The sequence below is a fragment of the Micromys minutus genome (assembly GCF_963924665.1).
Source record: "Micromys minutus genome assembly, chromosome: 10".
Lineage (NCBI taxonomy): Eukaryota > Metazoa > Chordata > Mammalia > Rodentia > Muridae > Micromys > Micromys minutus.
In genome coordinates, this window is record NC_137979.1 from 45,278,446 (window position 1) to 45,292,704 (window position 14,259).

Sequence of the window (14,259 nt, forward strand, 5' to 3'; positions counted from 1 at the left end):
TACCTTGCACTGAGAGATCTTCTCAAACCCTGAGTTGTAAGGCTGCAGATTTCTGCCCTAGATCAGTTCAGGCTTAAGTGAAAGGGGCCTCTACACTGTGCTCTGTACAGACAGTGGCTTGGCATTCAAAGTTTTTCACAAGTGCCCTTAGAAGAAATTGGAAACACTAAGCCTCTGCCTTATATACCGAGACATTAAGAGGGTATTAGGTTAAGGTGTACAGTTTCCTATCATAGTTCACTCTTAAAACTGTCGAACAAAACCAGAAACATTTCTGTCTTAAATATCGAAGGTTCTGCATATGTTCAAGATGCTGCCTACAAAGTTCACTTTTGAGAATCACATAATGGGTTCCAAAAAAGTTTGCAAAATATCCGTTTTTTAAGTAAACTTACGATTCCGTGACGGACCACATCCATAGCTATTCAGGGGGTGCATGCGTCCCGTTGGCTACAGATGGAGCTGTTACCAGTTAAAAAGTATTCAGGCTGGTGAGATGGCTCAGTGGGTGAAGGGGCTTGCCGCCAAGACCGATGATCTGAGTTCAACCCTCAGAAGCTTCTGCAAGTTAACCTTCTGACCACACATAATAAATGGATTCATAAATGTAAACAGGTATCTAGTGAACAGCAGTATTCGTCATGAATCTTATCCCATCATAAATTAACAATCATATAAAGAAGCCTTTAAAAGATGGTAGGAAGCTGGGTGGTGGAGGCGCACACCTTTCATTCCAGCGCTGGGCAGGCAGAGGCAGGTGAATCTCTGAGTTGGAGGCCAGCCTGGTCTACAGAGCGAGTTCTAGGATAGCCAGGGCTACACAGAGACATCCTGGGTCGTGTGTGTGTGTGTGTGTGTGTGTGTGTGTGTAAATTTCCCATGACTTCTATTTCCAGTTTACTTTTGCAATAAAATCTTACCCTAATGTTCTGCTCTTATAAGCTTTAACCTTCTATTGCTCTGCATACTATAAACACCTTGGTGTGTGTTTCCTCATTAAAATTACACAAGAAAAATAATTTTCACTTATTTTTATTGCAATGAGAAGCCACGTGTAAATAAAAGACTCCTACGTATCAAATTTTGTATTTTTATTTTTTATTAGTTTTGAGGTATGGTCTCTCTATTTAGTCCTGGCTGTTCCTGGAACTCATTATGTAGCCCAGACTGGCCTTGACTCACAGTGATCCCCCTGCTTCAACAGATTATAAATAGATGTATAAGGATTGTAGGTATGCTCAGTGCTTTTCTTCATCAAATTATTATGACAATAATTAGCATGAAACTGATTAAATAATAATATCTGTAGTTCTTACTTAGTAATTATCAAGCCTACAAATGCAAATAATTAGCAGTCACTCTATTAAGAAATTGATCATTCTGTTCTTCACGCTGAACTGAAAGTTGCTATGTAGCCAAGGCTAGCCTCAAACTCACACTCTTCTGCCTTTGCCTCTTGAGTGTTCTTGATGTCCAAAAGGATAGTCAGAAAGTCACCCTGGGAGTCGTCACCTTAATTATGGTAAAAAAATGAGCCTTCCTTTTATGAGTTGGAATACGCTTGTTGGGAAAGGAGAATATCAACCTCTGTAAGATCAGTTTCTGGAAAAGCACACACTGAAACCAAGAACCTAAAAATTCTCTTAATTCTCTTAAAATCATCCCCACCCACCAAGGTTTGAAGATCATTGCTAACAAAGATCATATTGTGGGGCTGGAGAGATGGCTCAAGGCTAAGATCCACTCCCCCTTAACCCCAAATCACATCTTCAAGATATCGTTACATGTTCATCATTTAATCAAACAGTTGTCTAGTGAGCACTGTGGACAGTGCTGGGATGAGTGAACAGATGAACAGGTGAGTAGATGAATGGATGGATGGATGGATGGATGGATGGATGGATGGATGGATGGGTAGATGGATGGATGGATGGATGGGTAGATGGATGGATGAATGGGTGGGTGGGTGGATGGATGGATGGATGGATGGATGGGTGGATGGATGGATGGGTGGGTGGATGGGTGGATGGATGGATGGGTGGGTGGATGGGTGGGTGGATGGATGGATGGGTGGATGGATGGATGGGTGGATGGATGGATGGATGGGTAGATGGATTAGTAGGTGGGTAGATAAATGGATGGGTGGGTGGGTGGATGGATGGATGGATGGATAGATGAATAGATGGATGGGTGAGTAGGTGAGTAGATAAATATATAGATGGATGGGTGGGTGGGTGGGTGGATAGGTGGGTGGATGGATGGATGGGTGGGGGGGTTGGTGGATGGGTGGATGGATGAGTAGGTGGGTAGATAAATAGATGAATGAGTGGGTGGGTGGATGGATGAATGGATGGATAGATGGATGGGTGGATGGAAGGGTAGAAACTAAAGTAACAAACATGGACATTTACTGTCAGCCCAGAACTCTGATATTAAAGAATACAAACAAGTTCACAGTATGTGTCTACAGTTCCAGTCCTTGGGAAGCTGAGGCAGAAGGATCACTCTAAGTCTGAGGTCAGCCTGGATAACATAATGAGTTCTAAGATAGACTGGGACCTTGCTTTTGAAGAGGAGGAAAAGGAGGGGAAATTCTTTAGGGCACAATAACCTGGAGTAGGCCCTGCCATAAAACACATGGAACTATACCATGGTGGTGATTGGCCCTTATCCCACAGGAGTGGGTACGAAGTAGCTGCTCCATGAGTCATTAGAGATTTCTTAAGTGAAGTGTATCTCATGGCAATTGTGCCCAGGCTGAATGTTGCTGCTCTTGCTTTATTCCTTTTGTGACATTACACACCACACCGACTACACACCGACTACATTCATTACTTCAACAATAATGAGACATCTGTACTCTATCACACACACACACACACACACACACACACACACACACACACACAGCATGAGAGCCAGGTAGGAGTGTGGTCAGTCCCTAGTCTAACAGTGAGCTGGTGGTGCTGACTAATTTCCATGGGGTGGGGAAAGGCCTCCGTGTAGTTTGCTGATTTCAGGGCTATAAATACTCCTCCACAGTCATTTTTAAGCTACCAGATGCAAAGCCTGCCAACTCCCAAAATTCCTGAAGATTTCACAAGTGACTTATACGCTGGCTCTGGCACACCACCGGGATCCCCTCTGTCCCTCAGCAGGGTTTCCTCACATGCACAGAGAGCCATCATGGGCCAGTTTCCCTATCAATGCCAAACTTCATCTGAGCCCAGAATTCACTTGGCAGAGGCAGCTGCTATGGCACGCATGCTCCCGTGGGTGTCATGGGTCCGTCAGCATGACAAGAAGAGATGCCAATACTGCCATGCCACAGAGACCACTGTCAAAAGAGGTGGCGATCTCCCCAAGGAGCCCCTAGAAACAGCAGGTGGGCGCCTATTCTTTTAACCCTTTCAACTTATTTTTCTGCAGGTAACATTCCTCTACCTTAACTGTGCTTCATGGGTTGGCTAAAAACAGAAAGAAAGAAAGGAAGGAAGATCAGGGATGCTTTGGGTTTTTTTTTTTTTTTTTTTTTTTTTTTGTCAAGAAGATTCAAGGAAAGACATCTTGGTTTTATCACTAACACAACCACAAATTGACACGGGGAAGCTGTGAGATTCTGCCCATCACAACACATAGAGAAAGAGTGAATTTCTGCAGGGGCACACTGCTGATGTTGTAAGATAACTCCTGCATCCCATGAGCAGGGGGCCCGTGCTCTGGGCTCAAGAGATGTAATATTTTGATAAGATGTGGCACTTCCTTTCAAGGCAGGTATTTGTGTGCGCTGAGTGATACCACTTGCTGGAGCTCTGGTGAACGGAGGCGAGGCTGACTTGGTGTCTCCCAGCTGTTCCAACCACCCCTCCCACACACTACCTTCAGCATAATTAGCATCCAGAAGCCGCAAAGGTGGCTTGTTTTTTCTCCCTTCGGTAGCATCAAAGTAGCTTGTGTTAATGTTTCTTATAAGCACAAGATGATCATAGACATCAAAAAGGATCAAGACTATGCCACTGGTGTCAGATGTGTGTGCCGTGGGCCTGTAATCTCGGCACTTGGGAACCTGAGCCTGAGCCACAAGTAGGTTAACTTTTGTTACATAGTGAGTTAGACGCTGGCCTGAACTACAATAGGAGCTCCTTTTCCAGTCCTTCCCCACTCCAAACAGGAAACTATGCTATGAAAAGCTACTGAGGCATGGAGATATGTTTTCTAAGAAAAAAATGTTTTGTTTTGTTTTTTTCCAGCAAGCTTTCCAAGTTCCCATCTTTATCTTAAACTATTCTGTGCAAGGTGTCACCATGGAAAGAAACTATTTAAGACCTTTCAACAAAGTATCAAGTTCACATTTATTCTTGGAACCAGGCAAGACCTAAATAGATGTATTGAGGGCTAGAGAGATGGCTCAGCAGGCTGCGGTGCTTGCTACCAACCCCGGGGGACCTGAGTTCGATCCCCGATCTTCATGGGGAAGGGCAGAAACTGACTCCTCAGAACAATCAAAGTCTCTGAGAAGTAGGATTAGAACAGCCCTATGTTTGACTTCAGCCTAAAGTTACCTCCAGTAGAGATCACGAAGCAACGGAGCACCCTCCCAACAAAGTGGAAAGGCCAGGACAGAACCCCTGGTTCTTCCTTTGGTCTTTCTTCATCTGAAAATTGATTCTCATTGTCTCCATGTCCCACACAGGAAACAGGAGTCTTCCATGAGCATGCCTATTAGGAGGGCACGATTCTACACACATTTACCAAGAGAATTATTTCCCATCTTTGAAATTTTAGGGACCCTGAGTTAGGCCACCAGTGTCCTGTGTTTCCTGTCTTACTGAGCCCCTGGTTTTTACAGACTATATCAGCTACTGTTATGATTAGGACCCAAAATGTTCCCCCCAAGGACCTGGTGTTTAAAACTTAGCTGCTGAGCCGTTGACATCATTGGGAAGGGCGGGGCCTAGATGGAGGAAGTGGGTCACTTGGGAGTCCCTGAAGGGTTTAGTCTGGTCCTAGCTTCTTCCCCTCCCTCTTTTTTGCTTCTTGATGACCATGAAGTGAACAGTTTTGTTCCACTGGACTCTCCGCCATGACTATCTTGTCATGGTCCTAAAGTGACAGAGCCAAGTAGCCCTAGGCTGAGAACCGGGGAACTTGCAAGCTCAAATCAACCTTTCCACTTAATGTTTGCTTTTGTTTCATTTTGTTTCACTGAGAAAGGTTATAACAATGGAGTCCAGAGTGGCCTCAAACATATTTTGTTGTCAAGGCTAACCTTGAACTCCTAACCCTCCTGCTCCTGCCTCCTAAATCCTGAGATTATAGGAAGGTGCTATTTTCCTCCTTCCAATCCCAGCCCCATTTAGTGAAGATAGATTTTTTTTAATCGCGCCTAATCTATCCTGATTACAGTTTTCTCTCCTTGACGTCCCCCAACCAGTCTGAGGTCTTCAGCAATCCTTGGTACTCCTTGCTCAGGGCAACATTTTAACTTCCAAGCTCTACTTCTTGTCACAGGACTTTGTTTTCTATGTCACTTCCTCTCCTCTTACAAAATGCCAGCCATGGGAGTTAGAGCCACACTAGCCCAGTGTGAGCTCAGAGTTAGGGCCACACTAGTCCAGTGTGAGCTCAGAGTTAGGGCCACACTAGCCCAGTGTGAGCTCAGAGTTAGGGCCACACTAGCCCAGTGTGAGCTCAGAGTTAGGGCCACACTAGCCCAGTGTAAGCTCAGAGTTAGGGTCACACTAGCCCAGTGTGAGCTCAGAGTTAGGGTCACACTAGCCCAGTGTGAGCTCAGAGTTAGGGTCACACTAGCCCAGTGTGACTCTAACCCAGTGTGTTCTTAACTAAGGATGCCCACCATGACCCTGTCTCCTCACAATATCTTACTGGCATTTCAGATCTAAGATGATTCCCAATGTCTTCTGTGTTCAAAGAGGTGGCTAAGACACTATTTTTGTTGTTGTTGATGATGGTGGTGGTGATGATGGTGGTGATGGTGATGATGGTGGTGGTGATGATGGTGGTGGTGGTGGTGGTGGTGATGATGGTGGTGGTGATGATGGTGGGGGTGATGATGGTGGTGGTGGTGATGGTGATGGTGGTGGTGGTGGTGGTGGTGGTGGTGGTGATGGTGGTGGTGGTGATGATGGTGGTGGTGGTGGTGGTGATGATGATGGTGGTGGTGCTAACAGTGAGACTGAGATGAAGTATCATGTGATCCTCCTGCCTGCACCTCCTAAATTCTGAGTTACAGGCCAATGCCCTGCTACTGTTCCTTTTCAGTTTTATAATTCTTACCATTCGGTATGTGTGACCTGAACATGCTGACTGTCTCCTTTTTGAAAGCAGTGTGTCCTGCTAACTACCTTTTTCAAAGGCAGATTACTCACACTTTTGACATTTATAGTGTCTGAGTCAGTTTGAGAGTTAATCATGAACACAATCTTTCAACGCTGGTGCTATCCTATTAATTTCTTTCTAAACAATTTTAAAGGAGTGTGTTACCCTGTTTCTCCCTTATTCCCAAGTTGCTTAGAGTAACAGATCACATCTTCAAACTGCTACCAAGAACTGCGTGACATTTCCTGATGCCCGCAACTTGGGAAGTTGAGTGTTTACAGCATTTGGGTCAGTTGTTTTGTTTTAATGTTTTGAGACAAAGTCTCTCTATAAATACCCAAGGCTAGCCTGGAACTCTCTGTTAGGCTAGCTTCAAACTCACAGGGATCCCTGCCTCTGCCCGATAAGTACTGGGATTACAGGCTTGTGCTACTGTATTTTAAATTCTTATTGTTGCATGGAGATTGTCTGTTCTGATGTCTATGTTGGAGTGCTAACTCTGAGGTTGTTCTGAACCCCAAGGACATCCTAATATGGATTATCAGTTCCCAGACCAACTGCTCTAGAGACGTGGCTGTGATCCCAAACACAAACTTAATGTGGTGACGACCAAAACTTAGAAGCCCTAACCTAGAAACGTGTGGGTACAGGCTTTGTCTCATCCTGAACGTAACCCGATGGATGTCCCCATCGAGAAGCTGCCGAACCAGAGACACCATGTGCCTTTCCTCAGTACACACAACCACATCCTGCGTGCGCAGCAGCATTTGCTGACTCTGTGGTTAAAAACTGGCACGAATTAATGTATAGCTGGGCAGATCAGGAATGTGAGCTAACGCTGTGATTTGAATCTCAGAAATTTTAGACAAGGAACTCGGTTTCTTGGTCATGAGCAATCAGCCAAAAGAAAGAGTCTGAGAGGAAAATACTTTTCTTCAGCGAAATATGTAGATACACAAGTAATAAACCCAGGACTTTCTTTTAGTCATACAACAGACATTTATTGAACGTCTACCCTGGGTGAGGTACTTACTAGTGGAAAAGATGTCTACATGCCAGTGAACAAAGAGTAGAAGGAAATGACATTTAACGGGTAGGGAGGAGAGTTATCTGTGATGGGGAATCACTGAAGAATGAAGTGCAGTTAAAGTGCTGGCCAGGTTGTCAGGGAAACTTTCTCTAAAGAAGTGATATTTTAGATGAGATCCTAGTGACATTCGCAAGGCGACAGTAAATGAGATTTGTCATCATAATTATCAGCATGATACGAGAGCATTGCAAACAAGCACACCGTGCTGAAAGTCAAGGCACACGCAAACAAAAGCCCCAGAGTGCAGGCTAGAATGCTTGAATAGTGGAATACAGATTTTTTTTTCTTCTTGCGTTTGGTCGTATTATTTTTGTTTTGCTTTGAATTTTTTTTCCTCTTGCTTTCCTCTTCTATGAACCTTACAGACTATAGTACATTGCAAAGATGTATTTGGTCTTTGTTCCTGTTCTTTCTTCTAGGCACACAACTCCTAAAGCTCTCGTGTTTTCTTAGTGATCACGAGATGTCGTGATTCACAACAATTTTTCTAATATACATGAGTTTATGCTAATGAAGCGACTTAGGTTGGGACCCAAGGGACCCCAGAAGACAGAGAAACCAGTGAGAACTTTCAACCTCACCCACTGATCTCTGGGAAAGGCCAGGAAGGGCTGGAGATCCAAATAAAGTCTTAGACAATGAGCTTGAGGGCTTCTGGGCTGGGGAACGCTCAGAGGTACTGGGGGGAGGGGGGCACGTCTGGAGAAAGCAGAGCACTCCACCTGCTTCCTCCCAAGCCCTGTGCTGTGCTCTCTTCCATCTGACTGCCTCTGAGTCAAATGATTTATAAGAAACCATTAACAGTAAGTGAGGTGAGGTCTGTGCATTTGTCCAAGCTGCACAGGGCTCTGTACTGTGACTGATGTCTGAAGCAGGGGCTCCCTTACAAGATGGAAGGTTTAACCCACAGTGTCCATCGGAACCCTGAGAATTAACACCAGAACTAAACAGAAAATGACTAAACTGCTGTCTTTGGTTGCCAGTATGGGAAACACCTCAGAACCGGTGTCAGAAGCAGGACTTGACAGCTCAGCTGTGGCCCATAGAAGCATGTGACTTGGGAAGAGAGACAAAAGAGAAAAGGAAGGGAAGAGAACACTGAACCTTTGATTCCTGAGTGGCCATATTGTTACTCAGGATATGGAGCTACAGCCTCAGTGTCCTGATCATCTACTAAAGGTAAAAGTTACCAATGGCCAGCTCCCAGGTTTCTGGGATGTCCAAGGAAATGCAACTAAGAAAACAAGGAGTAGATGTCTAACCCTTTAGGTGCTGTTGTAACAGTTAAGTTATAGGGATAAGAATGTACTGGATCAGGTCTTAAAGCCAGACCAAGCTCAGAGAGCTGAGCTTCAGATATTAGATTCCAAGCTGTGTCCTTAAAGGGAAAAAAAAAAATTACACAAGAACAAGAACCTACATCTGGACGAGGGCTGAAGGGACAGATCGGTGACTAGGGCAGAGGGTCCGAGTTCAAATCCCCAGCACCCATGTAAATGCCAGGCAGACAGCCCGACTGCAACCCCCGCGTCAGGAGGCAGAGACAGGGGATCTCCCCAGCAAACTGACTAACAAATCAGCAAGCTCGGGGTTCCGTGGGAGAGCCTGCCTCCACATACAAAGTGGAGAACCATCAATGGAGCTGCTCAAATAAAAACTGCTAACCCCCATTCACCCACGTGCTTCTGTAGTCTTCCCACACACATGCATGCACGCACACACACTTGGAGTACCCAAAACTATGGACGTGTGTTATTTTTATAATGGGGAAAAAAAAACATTTGGTTTTGCTTTGTCTGAGACTGCGTCTCAATATATTGCTTTGATTACGTAGCCCAGAATGGCCTCAGGTCGTGTTCCTCCTACCTCAGCTACACAAGAGCCGTGATCACACACACACACACGTACCACCAAACCTGGCAAACCAGCAGCGAAGCTGGTATAATGTGAACAATGAACAAGCATCTTCAGTTCTCAAAATATTGGTGTGGTGTGTGTGCATGTGACTGTGTGTATATATGCCGAGAGAGCACACGTGCCCACAGACACCATAAGGTCACCTGGAGTTACTGGTTGTAGCGGGTCACCTGACGTGGGCAGTGGGAACCAACTTAGAGCAGCAGGAGTGCTTAATTGCTGAGTCGTCTCCCCCTCCCCCGCCCCACTATCCGTGTCCTCATGTAACAGACTATTAAATATATATGAAATGAATGAATCTGAGTTGATCTCACAACTGTATTTGTCACCACGAGGTTTGAACTGTACAGCATGGTTTACCTCCTTCATCTTCGTCCTCATTGGCTGGGGCTTCTGTACTGTCCACATTGTCTGTCTCATGAGGTTTGGATAAACTGTAGTCATTCAGAGCTTCTGCGCTTTCTAAAAGACAAAGGAGGTTTTAAGCATGCAGTCAACTTGAAGAGGTTTGTGAGAGTTGAGTGCGACTTCACGGTCACCAACAGTGAAAGCCAGTATTCCTCAATAGTGCCCGGCCTCAGCCTCCAGCTCTGGCGAATAGGGCCCACTTCACTCACCCCAGCAGGAGCAGATGTGGAAACTCTCCGAGTCTAGAACTGTGAAGGAGGCTCGCGCATGCTTCTGACAGTTTGCACCCTTGGGAAGATGTCTTTCATCTACCTTATAATGAGCCCATAGGCCGTCCACAGCAGCGGTTCTCAACCTCCCTAATGCCGTTCATGTTGTGGTGACCCCAACCATAAATGATCTCATTAGTACATCACAACTATAACTTTGCTACTCTTAGGAACCAGGATGTGAATATCTGATCTGTGGGATATATGATCCCTGTGAGAGGGCTGTTCCACCCCAAAAGGGCTCGAGACCCACAAGTTGAGAAGCACTAGACAGGCCCTCTGCCTTCACTGGTATCTCTCACAATATTCAAGAGGATCCTGTTGTTGTTTGTTTCCAACAAATACTAACACGTAGGATTAAGAGATACGGAGTCTGGACATACCTGATATAACCCAGTTTGGGAGAAATGCTGTCCTTAAAGGAGACCTAGAGACCTCTGTATGCCAAATCTATTTTCTCTGGTGTTTATATCGTAAGTGCGGTCCTACAAGAAATGCAATGGAACCCAGGGCTGTTTGGTCATTCACTCATTTCTTGGTACTTTAAAAACAGGATCTCCCTATGTAGCCCAGGCTAGCTTCAAACTCGCTATATAGTCTGTGCTGGCCTGAATTCAGTTAAGATCCTCCTGCTTAATCCTCAAGGCCACAACCTGATCCTACCTGTTGTCTAGGTCCAGGGGAAAGGACAGTTTCAACATTTACAAAGGTTATTAAAAATAACTCCTATAACAAAGGACTCCAAAAAGAGATTAAATAATGAATTTCTGCCCCTGTTCCAGAAATGGTGGTTGACAAAAGTAAAGCTTAGCTGAGTTAGTTTGAGAAAAAAAAATGATGATGATGATGATGACGGTGATAAAATAAAGAAGCTTAAGAATCATAATCAAGCTATTATCCTTATCAAAAACCAATCAGTTGAAAAAAATCAATGACGTGAATAGAAAGCTAATAATCGACATTAGCTGAAATGTAGTCTGAGTACGTGGCATTGAAGTGTGTGTATGTGTGAACATACATGTGTGTCTAAGTGTGTGGAGGTGGGAAATCAGCTTGGATGTCTTCCTTTCCTGCTCTTGACTTGGACCTAGAGCTTACTGGGATCCACCTATCTCTGTCCCTCAGTGTTGGGGTTACAGGTATTCGAGGCCACAGATGGCTTCTTACAGTGTTGGGGATCCAAATTCAGGCCCTTTACCCACTGAGCCATCCCCCACCCCTGTTGCATTTTTATGGATCTTAAAGGATCATTAAGGTGTTTAAGGAGGAGGTATCATAGCAGCAAGGGAGCTGTACTGCTTCTCCCATTGCATTTTTACTGTAACAGGAGCAAGAGCCCTCTGCTTTCTCGGGTGCTTTTGGATAAAAGAGAGCTTCGACAGCAGAGACCCGGCATTACCTGTGAGCAGAGGCTGCTCCTCCTCGGTGCTTTTCAGTTCCGAGCTTGGTTGTATATCTAAAAAACAAAGGGTTTATGGGTATTAGCTATTCAGGACACATTCCCACAGGTCTGAGTGTTCTGAGTCTAATAAGGATGACCCTGTAAGGCCTAGCTGGGAAATTCCTCTTTCAGAGTAGAACGCATTTCCTCATGCTCCCCCTAAGGTGCTGTAAGAATGGGAGGAATTATCCAGGCAGCAGCAGACTCAGAGAACTTTATTCCTGACACATTTACACCAAGAACAATGGGAAAATGGGTGGGGGGAGATGCCTTTAATCTCAGCACTCAGGTGGCAGTGGCAGAGTTTAAGTGAGTTTAAGGCCAGCCTGGTCTACAGATCAAGTTCTAGACCAGCCATAGGTACACAATGAGATCCTATTTAAACATTTACATTAAACAAAATTAAAAGGCAAGGTATTGCAAAAAAAATAGAATTCTATTTTCCTATATGTGTGTGTGCACAGGTACACACAAACACACACACACACACACACACACACACACACACGCACACAATTTTGTTGATCCCTGCTTTACAATGAAGCAATGTACTTCTTTTTTTTAAAGATTTATTAATTTATTTTATGTATGTGAGTACACTGTCACTCTCTTCCGATAGATACACCCAAAGAGGGAATTAGACCCCATTATAGATGAGCCACCATGTGGTTCCCAGGAACTGGACTCAAGATCTCTGGAAGAACAGCCAGGGCTCTTAACCACTGAGCCATCTCTCCATCCCAGCAATGTACTTCTCATCCAAGCTATATTATTCATTATTTGTTTTTAGTAAAACCACTCAGTTGAAAAATGTCAAACCGAACCCCGATGATAAACATTAGAGTTTATGCAATCTCTGTGGCCTCTTTGAAAGAGACAAGAAGGAAACCAGGAGGGAGGAGGAGAAGGAAAGATGTACACACATACATGCTTAAAAATAAGGAATTTATAAAAGACAGGAAGGGTGATAGGAGGGAAGGAAGAAAGTGAGGGAGGACAGAGACTACAGTGAGCGCCCATTAACCAGCATCCGGATTCACATCATGTCCCGTCCATCATCTATTCATCAATCATGTCCCATCCATCATCTATTCATCAATCAATCCAGACAAACTTTCAAAAAGGATATCAGTGTACTTCACCCCTATGACATGCCATCACAAACATCACTAAAGTGTATATTTCTATAAGATTTGAAGGTAAAGTTCATATGTGGGCAATTGTCTACATTTTAAGTGTGTCCCTTAACAACTTTTTAAAAGTCTGCATCTCTGTGTGATGCAAATTCCTACCAATACCAAGATGTCTGTGTCTGTAAATCACAGGACCCAGGAGTCTGAGGACTGTGGGTTGGAGGGCAGCCTGGGTTACATAATGAGACTGCATGGGGGAAGGGATGGGAAGGAAGAAGGGAACAGGGGAGGAAAGGAGAGGGGAGGGGAGGGAAGCAGTGGGAAGAAAGGTGTACAGGGCAGAGTGTGAAGGGGGAAGGCCCAGTCAGTCCTTACACACACACACTCCAGAGACAACCGCTTCTACTGTAGCTAGTTTAACTTATTCTAGGACTTTGTGAAAACGAGATTATACAGACAGATGATGCAAATTCTCTTGTCTAAGGCTTCTTTAACGGAATGTTCTGGGAACCCACGCATTGAGCGGCGGTTCTCATTAGTTATTTGTAAGGTGGTATTCCACTGTGTGAGTCCACTACTTAGCTACTCTCCTGCTGAGGGATATTTAAACTATGCCTAATTTTGTTCATTTGTTAAGCCTCACTGTGGAACTCTACCTGGCTTGGAACTCACCAGATACACCAGTCTAGCCTTGAATTCATAGAAATCTATCTACTTCTGCCTCCTGGGATTAAAGGTGTGCAACACCTTACCAGGCTGTCTGTAAGTTTCGCTATTTTAAATAAAACTCCTATGTTATTTCTTTTTTGGAAGAAGTAGACCTGAGGCTAGAGAGATTGTTCAGTAGTTGAGAGCATTTGCTGCTCTTGCAGAGGACCTGGGTTCCGATCCCAGCACCCACATGGCAGCTGACAACTGCCTGGAACACCAGTTCCAGAGACTATGATGCCGCATCTTCTGAACTCTGAGGGTGGGAAGCACATGTGTGGTGTAAACACGTACACTCATACACATAAAATAAATAGACCTTAAAATTGTTTTCAACAATGAGCTTAAGTTTTAAGACAGTTTTAAATTTATTGAAAAACTATGAAATCTGGTGCAAAAGGCTCCCACACTCTCCATACTGAGTCTCTTAATCAACATCTTCTTGTTCATGTGGGACATCTGTTATGACTCACAAACAGAAATCCATTATACTAAAAATCCACTTCCTTCAGTTACGTCCCATGTCAGCCAACGTTAGTTTAGTCCCCTTAGGTTCCTCTTGGTTAGTTAGTGTCTCAGACTTTCCTTGTTTGGGTGACCTTGACAGTTTTGAGAGACGGGCAGGTATTTCAGAGTCTGTCCCTCAGCTGAGAAGTGTTTGCTTTTCTCATGAGTACACTGTGGTATGGTGATCCGTGTAAAAGCCTCTCAGGAGCCATAGGCTTTCGGATCTCTTGAGTAAATACCCAGGTGTCGAATTACTGGGTCACGGAGTAGGTATATGTTCAGTTTTAATAGAAACTGCCAGAACTTGTTCCAAAGTGGTTGTGCCACCAGCAAAATATGCATTCTGCCTGGTGCTCTGTGTTCTCACCCATATGAATTTCATTGACTTCGTGATGAGATAAATTCCTGAGATTATGTTCCTGACACTCCTGGGACACATCTCTGCCT

At 44.5% G+C, this 14,259-nt stretch overlaps 1 protein-coding gene across 1 annotated transcript in view; it reads right to left on the minus strand.

Annotated features, from left to right (window-relative positions):
* The window catches only part of IKZF3 (IKAROS family zinc finger 3), a gene marked incomplete at its 3' end in the record, with an annotated part of 47,522 nt that extends 37,734 nt beyond the window's left edge, over window positions 1–9,788 (minus strand). Inside the window, exon 1 of the mRNA XM_080924359.1 lies at window positions 9,707–9,788. The remainder of the gene's footprint in view (window positions 1–9,706) is intronic.
* Between the last annotated feature and the right edge of the window lie 4,471 nt (window positions 9,789–14,259).